The 12,188-nt window shown below is 33.5% G+C and overlaps 1 protein-coding gene and 1 pseudogene across 2 annotated transcripts in view; one reads left to right on the plus strand and one right to left on the minus strand.

Moving 5' to 3' along the window:
* Window positions 1-12,188, minus strand: part of FZD3 (frizzled class receptor 3) — a 63,614-nt gene that overhangs the window by 24,099 nt on the left and 27,327 nt on the right. The window lies entirely within an intron of this gene.
* On the plus strand, window positions 6,032-6,148 carry LOC112475104 (annotated as a pseudogene).

Genomic DNA, 12,188 nt, shown 5'->3' on the forward strand with positions numbered 1-12,188 from the left:
ATGCAGCCTTCATACATCTGATGACTGACTAGTTTGGGATTCCACACATCTTGTGGTTTCAGAGCAGTCAGACTTGTTATCAGACTGGCTGCTCACAGACCAAGCATTCTAAGATAACTTGGCAAAAGCTACGAAAGCCACAAGACTTCTTAAGACTTAGCCTTGGGTCATGCCTAATCACTTCTGCTAGTTCTAGTAATCAAAAGAAGTCCTTACTGTTGAATTGTATACCTGAAACTTACTGGATTTCTTTAACCAATGTCATCATAATAAAAATTAAATTAATAACAAATAAATAAAAAGAAGTCACAGGGCTAGCCCAATTCAAGGAAGGAGACTACACAAGGGCAACAAGTATGGTTCACTGGCTGGAGCAGGAAAGCCAGGGGAGCATGTCTCCAAAGAGTAGCTACTAAAATGTTAGAAAAATATACAGAAAAATGTAAATGTGATTTTATTGATGGGGAGGCATGTTTTTCCTCTGAGCATGTTTTATATTAATTTTATCCTGATATTTTGAAATATTTAAAAGTGGAGAAAACTATGTAATCAACATTTACAAAACATATTTAATCAAGAAAATTAATGGAATACCAAAAGCTCACATGATACAGTGTAAATGGATTATGGTAGATATCAATATCTACCAATAAATGTTCTACAAATGAAATGCTCTAAGAAATTATCAAAAATTATATTGATATTTAATATATACAGTGAATATCATAAGTATCTAACACTAGCTATAATGATGAATTAATGATGAATTAGAAAATATGATGATGAACTATAAATGAATCAATGCCCATTTACATAACACACACTATCTTGTGACTTCCTTATATTCTCTGTTACGGCACATTACTTCTTAATGACAGATTTTCACGTAATACTAAGAACAAATACATGTAGTATATAAAATGTATTGAAACATGTAAAGTTAGAACAGTGCTAGACAACTAATAAATGCTCAAACATATGGTGCATGAAGCACTACTGTCCCAGACTAAAAGGTAATTCATAAAATAGTCTGTGGTAACATAAAATTTGGATATTATATAATTTTCTTTGGAAATTCACATACACATTTGTATATTAAAGGCTCTAAGAAGTCTTGAAGTAAGGAACTGTTTATCTTTGTTCATCCCAGTGTCTCCTATGCTGCTATACACTTAAATTTCCCCATATGAAAATTAAGGGGTTGGAATATGTAGTTAAATTCTAAGGTTTATCCTAATAGCCTATTAATCTTTAAAATTTTTCTAAGGGAATTAGAGACTTGTTTTTATTATGGATACCTTTGCTCTAAGAGTTATTTTCCTTTTCTATGATTTAAAAATCTATCATACCAGTTAAAGTATACATGAGTTCCTGGAAAAGCAGAGGGAGGCAAGGGAAAGAATGTGACTGTGAGAATCATGCTTTAAATCACATCTGCTTATATGCAATAAATGGTAATGAAACAATGACTAATTGAAGAAAAACAATTACTTGTAAATGTAAAGATACAGCTTATATAAACTTACGTAATGTGGCCTAATGAAGAGGAAGAGAACAAGAACCCAAAATTAAAACTAATAAAATTGTAATCAAAGTAGATGGAGATTTAAATAGAGTTGAGCACAGAATTAGAAGTATTGTGTGATGTGAAAAGAAGCAATTTGACCATCAAATCACTTATAAGAGGCTTGAACTTGATGACTTTGGGGATACTTTCAAATGACTGACCATCTGTAGTCTAAAATACCCTTCTTCAGAGGTCTTATACAGTTTAACCTCTTTATTTACATATGTGGAATCAAAGTCTGGGGAAATAATTTGCTCAAGGTCACAAAGCTGATTAATTCAGTCACTTAAATACTTAGTGCCTACTACGGACTGATACAAGAGCTATACCAGTAAATGACTTTTTGAGCTTACCTTCTAGAGGCAGGGAAGAGAAAGGGAAGGGTAGAAAGAATATTGTCGATAAACAAGGAAATAATTTCTGGTAGTAATAAACTCAGAACTAAAGCCAAGTTAGGTAACAGCATTTGGGGTGTAGTGTGGTGGATAGGGCATGTATTTTAGATGCGCTATCCATCTAGTAGGCAGAAAGGAGTCAGAAAAGGTCTCTGTAAGGACATGACATTTAAGGAGGGGTTTGAAGTATAGTCTGCAGCAAAAGTATTTCAACAAGGAACAGCAATAACAACTGTTAGCTCTGAAAAACAGTAACAAGGAGACCATTGTGGCTAGAGCTGAGCACACAAGGAAGAGAACGGTAAGTCAAAAAAGTAGGCAGGGGCCAAATTATATATGGCCCTGCAGGTAACTGTAAGGGTTACAAATTTTTTTCTAAGAGTAATGGGGAGCCATTAAAGGGTTTCGTTTGAAGGAGTAACATGATGTTATTTTTAAAAAGATCACCCTGGCTACTATGTTGGAAATAAACTGTAAAGGAACAAGAATAGAAGCAAGCAGATGAATTGGAAGGCCATTGTGGAAGTATCAGCTTGAACTAAGGTAGAAATGAAGATGGTGAGAAGTTGATGGATTGTGTATGATGAGGTACGTGAGAAAGAAGGCTCAAAGATGGCTCCAAATTTGGTCTGAGCAAGTTGTGAATGATGATACCATTTACCAAATGGGGAAGAACTGGGGACAGGATGTAGGAAGAGTGTTTAAGGAGAAAAATTAAGAGTTCTGTTTACACATGTTAAGTTGGCAATACCTTCTAGACTTCCAATGCAAATGTCATGTAAATAGGCATATGTCTGGAACTCAAAAACAAAGTTGGGCTATATAGTCTAAAACATGGAACTATATAAGATTACCTCAAAAAGGGGGACGGGGAAAAAGAGAGAGCCGAGGTGAGAAACCATATCTTGTTACTTCTACAGTGTTTTAAACTGCATTGTACTGCCTTTCATACATTAAAAATACTACCTACATAACAGAAATACTTGAATTAAAGGGGAGGAGTGCTCAAAACAAAATCAGTAATAATAGTGACAAACAAAACCTTCAATTAGGCAAGACAGTACAAGGGAGAATTGGAGGACAGAGAGATGGAACATGGAACATTTTGTATAATAAGGTTCTGGTTAAAGCCAATATTCCAAAGAAAACAACTCAGTACCTGCTCATGGTAGAGATACAGTGAAAAAGCAATTCAAGCAACGTCTGTTTCATGAATGTGCCGTAGGCAAAGAGGGCCAAGACACTGAGGAAGAATGGTCAAGCTATTGCTGTGAGGAAAGTTTTCCTCTATAAATAAGGAAAAAGAAAGAGGAAGGAGAATGCATTATCATCTAGTTATAAATCACAAGGGGAAGACAAAAAAATTCAGGCAGTTAGTATGTAAAACAGGACATGTACTAGCTAGAAAGGCAAAGCCCACTAGAGGAAAAATATTTAAATAAAGGACAGGAATACACTGTTTAGTTTTTATTTTAAAATAGCTCTATAATGAACTAAATGCCTATAGATTTTTTGAGAAAAAACCCACTAAATATCTCAGTTCCTCATGTAATTGAAATGGACAAATGAGAAACTTTAAAATATTCTCTTCTATAATTGTCCTTTAGAAACACTATATTCCTGTCAATGTTAAAATATATCACCTTACCAATTGAAAAAACTCACCTGACATATTTCTTTGATCTATTTACTGGCAACTGAAGGGAATCCCAGAGAAGGGAGACAATCAGCATTCCCTGCGAGCCCTATATCTTCATTACTGTCCTTTTTCTACAACAGCCTGGCTAGCTGTGAACAGTATACATTCACTATCTTCTGAATATCTGATCTCCACTAACACCACTCTAATCTTAGTCAACAGAATTTTGCAATATGACTTTATTCAATCACAATACGGAAAATATTTTCCCATGCTTTCTTTTTCCAATTTAGATCCATAATCTGCCAAAGACCCTGGGGCTAAAATTTTTTTTAATTAAACAGAAAAAAATATATATTTATTCTAGAGGGGAAGAAAGCATTGCAAAAAAAGAAAACCACAAAGGACATATTTATGGCTATCATGGTGTCCTAAATTTAATTCTTGTTTCTGAGACCTTGGCTTTGAATCAAGTTGGCAGAGCCCTTGGAAAATGCAGAATCTATACATTACTAATGAAGACACATATTGTATTAGGTGTGCTTTCATTTTAAAAAATAGATTGATTGCAAAATGTTAGCTTATATTGAGCCTGGGGTCATCTAAAGCCCACATAAAAACAAACTATTGATCAGGCTCATGCAGACTCTGTCATGTTGATAAGGGACAACAGTTCTAGAGTGGAGGTCTTCTAATTCCAATTGTTTTTGCACTTATTACACTACACTGCTTTATTTGTCTTTACTTTTATTCTGCTTTGAAAAGCCACCTACTTGCCTTAGCAGATATAAAGACCTATTGTAATGTAGTAAATAAGACAGTGATAGATTAACCAAGGATAGAAAACAGACCATGAAAAAGAACAACAAAATAAGTTTCACATAAGAAAAATTGATATATGACAGAGGCAGCATTATTGATTAGTGGAGAAAGGATGGACTACTCGCTAAATGGTGCTAACTAGATATGAAAATGAATTCCATAGATTAAAAATCCAAAGCAGAACTTTTTAACTGCAGAAGGAGAATATTTTTTACGACCTTGGGGTCGATTTCTTAAATAAGATACGATTTTTAAAAATAAAATAAAAAGATGTGTAAGTTAATACATAAAGTTTTAAACTTCTGCTCATCAAAGGACACAATTACAAAAGTGAAAAGCCAAGCTAGATATCTTAATGCATAAAACTGACAAAGAATACATGTGTGTACATTTGTGTGTGTATATAAACAAGCAATAAACAAGCAATTCACTGAAGAGGAAATCTAAATAGCTAATAAACATAGGAAAAAGAAGTTCAATCTCACAAGTGATCAAGGAAATACAAATTAAAATAGTAATGAGGATTGCCAATAAGACCGGCAAAAATTAAAAAGCCTGATGACACCAAGGATGGTGAGGATGGAGAACAATGAAAACCCTCTGTACTCTCATATGGAGTTCTAAATTGCTTCAACAACTTTGGAAAGCACTTTGGCAACATCTAGTAAAGTTGAGATTTACATATTTTATGATCCAACAATTCCATTTTTAGGTTATATATTATAGAGAAACTCACATGGATGAATAAAAATAATCATAGTAGCATTATTTATAATAGGGGAAAAACAAGGTACAACCTAAATATCCATTAAGAGTAACACAAATAAACGAACATGATATATTCATACAATAGCACGTTGAACAGCAGAGAAAACAAATAAACATGCAAACATTATCATAAACAAACATCACAAATAACAAAAGCAAGCTGTAAAAATACATACAGCTTTGACACTATAAAGTTTAAAATACTTAAACTAATATTCTACATTATTTAAGAAAAACATATGAGTAAATATGTAAATAAATACACACAAACACTGGATGATAGTTTAGAAAGGTAACTGGATCACACAGGGGGACCTGGTGTTTTATTAGTGTTTTCTCTATTCAATGAGTGGTAGATCTACTGGTGTTCAATGTACAGTATTATTCTTTATACATATCTCTATGTCAGAAACATTTATAATACCTTTTAAAGAAAGGACAAAAAGAAAATCAAGGCTCCTACAATTACAATATACTTTGTTCCTTCCAGGGAGGCAATAGTTTTGAAATTAAAGCAGCACTAGATAGGGTAAATAGTTAGCAAGTAACTCACTTCTTTAGATATAGTTGACTCCTTTAACTATATCTATATCTCCATATCTTTCTTTTACTCTCTAAACTTTATCTTCTCCTATCATTGGCCCACCGATTTATTTGCAACCATGTGAAAAATAAATATAGGAAGCTGAGATTTCGATTCCCAAGCTTTCCTTCAATTGTTAGAGGAAATCGTAAAACTACAAACTCCACATTTCAAATATTTTGCAAATAATCTCATTTTCTTTTCCAAACATAGAGACTAACTTCTTAGAAAAATGCTCTCTTCCAAATTCAAGACTGGACTATGGCCATGCCACTCTGAACAAGCCCGATCCCGTCTGATCGGGAGCTAAGCAAGGTTGGGCCTGGTTAGTACTTGGATGGGAGACCACCTAGGAAGACCAGGTGCTGTAGGTGTAAAAAAAATAAAAAATAAGGGATTGTAAGCTGATAAGGTCCTTGTAATGTGTGAGGTTAACCGAGGGTTGCCTAGCCAAATTAATTAATTTTCTCATTGCCATTAACCAGTCTTGAATTAATTAATTAATTTCTCATTGCCATTAACCAGTCTTGAATTAATTAATTCAAGACTGGTTAATGGCAATGAGAAAAGTTAAACAATTTAGATCCTAAATAACTTCACCAAAGACTGCTATAAAACCTGGGTGATGTCAACTCTTAGGTTAATTTTTTTAAAGACTGAAGAACAAATTTTTACCCCATTATTTAAGGAACACACGATTTCCCAAGTAAGAGACTAGATAGGCAGATATGAGAAAATGGCTTTATAAACAAACCGACAGGAAATAAAACAGAGCTTGTTTGGTTAGTAAGTAATTGGTTGATACAGAGCATAATGCTCAGTGAAATAAACACAGAATATCATCACATAGATTTAACATAACACCTGGATATTCTGTGCCTATTATTTAATTAACCTTATAGAAAACTCACAAATGAAAAAAGAAAAGGCTTAAAGCCAAAATTCACTCAAGAACTTAAAATGAAAACAGAAATGATAGTTATCTCAATTCTATTCTATAATTCCTTTGCTTTAATAGCATTATGAAATAGAAAATTTCACTCCTTCAGAAGTTACAGTTGATTAAGCAAAGGATAACACCTTGAACTTTCATCCAAATTATACCTGAGGGAAAAAATGATCATCACTCTGATGTGAACTTTTATTTCTCAAAACAACTTATGAAAAAAGAAATTTAAAAAATCCTAAAAATTTATATGGAACTAATCAAACTCATTGATTCTAGCATTAAACTGATTCTGGTCTATTTATACATTTTGCATCCCCTCCTTTTCTTTTTTACTGGATAGTAGTTGTATTTTTTTAAACTCATGAATTACATTATTAGTAGTATTTTATAAAATATTTGTTTAGCTTTATATACATGTTTACAACTATTTCCTCATTATTTCTTCTTGTATCTCCTTTCCTTCAGAGATCATTTTAATTCCTCTTAAAATAGCACCTTTATAAGTTCCTTTAGTACAAATCTCTTGGTGATAATGTTTTTATGTAAAAGGACTTATTTCAATCATGTGCTTGAGAATAGGCTGAGTTCTCCAGAAGATGCAGAAATGAAGTTTTGGGAGCAAGATGTTTATTAGGAAACAGTATCTGTGAAGGAAAGAGAGTGGAAGCAGGCTTGGGTAGAGGAGGAAGGTGACTTGTGATCCATTCAGAAAAGCCCCTGCCAAACTGGTAGGGAACTCTGAAGCAAATAAAGACCTTTAGAGGGTCTCATGTTAGGCCAATGGCCAGGCCTTCTTAGCCCACCTAAGAATCGCTGGTTGCAGGCAGTCAGTCCCATGAAAGGCACAACCTCAGATAAGGCAGCTCTCTGTAGGGAAGGATGTCTGAGGATCACACCCCCTGCAGCTGAGCAGCAAGTCTTTGAAGATCTGGCAGTGCATCTCCATGTCTACCACAATAGTTTCACAAGGTACAACCTCTTGTTTGGAAAGTTTTTTTTCTCTCAGTATTTTTAAGATAATATTATAGTGCCTTCTGGCTTTAATTGCTGTTGTTGAGGACTCTGTTGTTGTTGGTCTTTTTTAGGTGATCTGTCCTTTTTTTTCAAGATTTTTGTCTTGAGTGTTCTCCAGTTTCACCAAAGGTGGATTTCTTTTTATTTATCCTGTTAGGAGGATATAGCACCTCCCCGATCTACAGATTCTGGTATCCAACAGTTTTGGAAAATTTGCAGCCACTATCTCTTTAAATATTGTCTCTCCTACATTCTCTCAATTCCCTAATCCTGGAACTCCCTCCTGGTACGCTAATTATACTATTAGGCCTTCTCGTCCTGTTCTCTATTTCTCCTACATCACCTTCATATTTTCCTTGTCTCTCTTGCTGCATCCTAGAAAATTTTATTTTTATCTACATATAGTTCATTAAATTTCTCTTCAAACAGCAGTATAAACTTTTATATCTCAAAATTCGAGTTTCTATTCTACATCTAAATTGTGTTTCTAGATATTTAATTTTTTAAATGTTATTTTATTCCAAGTAATTTCTTGTAGATTGGTAGTCTTTGTGACTGTATTTGTTTTTTCTACAAATATTACATACTTTTCTATTCTATTATTCAGTATCCAACAATTTCAGTGTCTGCAGTTCTAAGTCTGATATTGTTATATCCAATGACTCTGTCATAGTGGCTTTTTTTCTCATGTGTTTTGTAGCATTATATTGTGAGCTATTTAGTTAATCAATCAGTGGGAATCCTGCAGAAAAAATGTGCTTCTGCTGATTGCCAGGAGGTACAACTAACCTATAAACACTTCAGCCTCTGACCTTGATGATTTAGGCTTGCAATGGAGTTCCTGGCTACCTTTCTTAACTTCCAACTGGCTCAAGTCTCAGCTTCCACCAAAAGCAATCACATTTAGGTGACCCTTCTCCTCCCATCTGCCTGGCAGCCCTGACGTGACCAGTCCAAGGTCCTTATTGTGTTGGTTCCAGTTCATAATTATTTCTGAAGCGGGGACTCTGGAGATCTCCCCTAAATCATGTAATATCTGTGACATCTCATACAGTATGTTCTTTCCAGATTGTGTTGGTTCACACTTTAATTGTTGATGTTCCTATTCAGACATATTGTCAGAAGTTATATCATCAGAATGGAACTTGAATGTGTTATCTTCCTAATGTTCTACTTTGAAACAAACTTCTTAGCTCTTTCTTCAGCAAACTTATAAAATATTAATGAACTAACTCAATGACCTTACACAGTTTATAAAGTCGCTGACAGAATATTTGTATTCACCGAAGGAAGTAAACGGAAGATTTCATATTTGACATGATTAGGCAGATTAGTAGTAAAAAATTAAAATTTAAAAAAAAAAAAAGTCAGGGAAAGCAGAAAAGTCACCTCTCCCAAAAAAGAACATATTTATTTTCAATTACAAGTTAATCATCAATTAAAAGTTCATTGCTGGTCTGCTAATTAGTATTTCAGTTTTTTCTTACATGCTACAAGTTTATTCATCACCTATGATTTCTAGTTTCTATTTATTTAAAGTGAACAGAGAACTCACATACTTGTATAGCAATCTAAGTGCAAAACCCTAGATTTTTACAATCTCCTCAACCAAATCTCTGACAATTCATCTTGCTCATACTAACTTTAATAATAATTTAAAAAACAAAACAAAACAAAAACATGACTTGAATCTTTACAAAGCAATCAATTTAAGTTTTCATGATAACAGTGCTTTCCTTTCCAACCTTCACTGGTTTACCAAAAATTTAATTCAATTCTATATTTAAGTAACACATACCACTGACATAAAGAGGTTTTAGAATAAACACAATAAATTTAGAATAGACATAATGAACACTGTTAAAACATAAATACTGGTAAGAGAGAAAAGTATGCAAGTACTCCAGAAAACAGCCATCTAGCCCAAGCATCCCACATGCATTGGCCATCAGCTTATTTTATAGAGATCCTGGGAAGTATTCTCCAACCTAGCAAGCCAGCTAATCTGAAAAGTTAGTTATTTTTAGGGAAAGTGGTATCTGTTTATGGCACTCTCTATTATCTGAAGGAGCTCAAGTCTCACCTACTGGTTCCATCTCTGACAGAAAAGTGTGTGGATTGGGCCAAGAACAAAATGGAGTCCTGAGAAAGGAAAAATAAGCCACTGTATCAACAGATGGACATTTTGTAAGAGGAGAAAAAGAACTAAAAAGGACTGGGTGAAAACTCTTAATCCTTTTTCTCTTTTTTCCCTTGCTAATGCGTCATTCCATTAGAAGGGCTACTAGAATTATGGAGGGGCCTAGGAGAAAGGAGGCATGGAATAGTGGCTTATGAAGGCTCAGCTTTAGGCCTTAGGGAGAAGAGTTATCATTTTCAGATCATTACTCACTTTTTCCAACTACAGTGCAAGAGGTAAGCCTCAGATAGGGCCAAGACCAGAAGTAGGCCTAGGACAAAAAATGTATAAAGCAGGCAATTTGGCCTCTTGTTAAAAGGCATGAGGAACTCCTCTAGACACACATCCTTCTGAAAAAAATAGCACTGTATGCAGCAAGGATTTGGGCTTCAGAATTATCACCACCATTCTCTTTCCATCAGATATGCAAAATATACTACAATATTCATATAGGAACACACATTTGCATGAAATGCTGTATTTGGTGTTAAGACATCACTTATTTTTATTTTCCTATAGTTACCCTTTGAGATTAAAGTGCTGTATTTTAGAGGTTAAAGATAATAAAACATCTATCTAGGAAATTGTTAAAATGATTATCTGGTCACTTTTAAACTTTAGAATATCAGGAAAGTCTTCCTACTCAAATTATAAAATGACATACTTTATCTTTGCTTTGAAGAATTTTCATTGGAAGTGCTAGAAAAATGTACTCTTACTCTTCTATGTTAACCTTTGCATACTAAACAACTTTATATATTTAGCCATACTATAATCAAAGTCATATTCTTTAAGGTATTTTCACTAGGTTTCTTCATATTTTTTAAAAGAACAAAAGTAAAAACTTATATTTGTACTTTAGCCAGAGAATTATCTGATTTCCATATTTACCTTCTCTAATTGGACTATTAACTTCTTCAGAATAGGAGCTGTATCTTATTCACTCTTCTATCCTCAGCAACCATCAATATGCCAGAATGGTAGATATTTAATAAACGGCTGTTGTTTTTGTAAATGAGTTTTATAAAGGAAGAGAAAAAATAAACTTTGGTTTATGGGAGAAAAGTTTATAGAGTCATTTGATATTAGACCTAAGAACCTTAGAGATTATTAAAACCAATCCCTAATTTTAGAGATAAATTATAAATTGAGTGACTAAAGACAGAAAACTAGATACAGCCAAGATACAGCCAAACTAGATATCCCAAATATTCATACCAGTGTTTTTTGCATAAGAAGAGGTGTAAAGTGATAGTAAGACTGTAGGCTTTGGATTCAGAAGACAATTCATATCCCAGCTCTCTATCACTTATTGTATAAATTTGGATAGATTATATAATTATGAGACTCAGTTTCCTTATTTGTAAAATTAAGTGCAATCTAACTTACTGGGCTATTGTGAAAATTAAATGAGATAATGTATATAAATTTTCTGAGTACAAGACCTGGCACACAGTAAATACTTAATAACTGGAAGCTTCTGTGATTATTACATTAAGTTGCTTCTATTTTACTCTTCCCATAAACTACTGAAATTATTTCCTTAAGCTGATGTGATGATTTCAAAGACTACTGGAAGTAACATTTATTGGCATGTCTTTATTATAGCGATATACTAAAATTTATTTTATTTTTCAGTTCTTTTCTCATTTTTGGTGTTTTTTTAATTAAAATTGGGATGACACTGGTATAAAATCATATAGGTTTCAAGTATATAACTCAATAATACATCATCTGTATACTGCTTGTGTGTTCGCCACCCAGTTAAAATTTATTTTTATGTATTTATTGTAGTGATATAATAGTACTAGACTGTATTGATTATTTCAATACCATTATGCAATAGAGTAAAATGATGATCCTTAAAAGTAGTAATGAGAATGAAACAGTGACAATTTACACAGGACAGAAAAATGCCACAGGCCACCAACTGCTGTTATGAATTTCCAAAAGTGATCTAGAATGATGCTTGCTGTAGATCAGAGGTTGGCAAACTACAGCCTGCAGACCAAATTTGCCACAACTGTTTTTGTAAATAAAGCATTATTGGGACAATTGCATCTGCTTACATATTGTCTATGTCTGCTTTTATGTTACATCAGCAGAGTTGAGTAGTTGCAATAAAAACCATGTGGCAGCTGAAAACCTGAAATATTTACTCTCTGACCTTTTAGTTTACTGTGCCCTGCCACAGATCATGGCAAATACATTGGATTTTTTCCTAAAATGTGTAAACCATTTGCACACCAGATATATCTATAATTAAGACTTA

The sequence above is a fragment of the Pteropus alecto genome, unplaced genomic scaffold (assembly GCF_000325575.1).
Source record: "Pteropus alecto unplaced genomic scaffold, ASM32557v1 scaffold50, whole genome shotgun sequence".
NCBI lineage: Eukaryota > Metazoa > Chordata > Mammalia > Chiroptera > Pteropodidae > Pteropus > Pteropus alecto.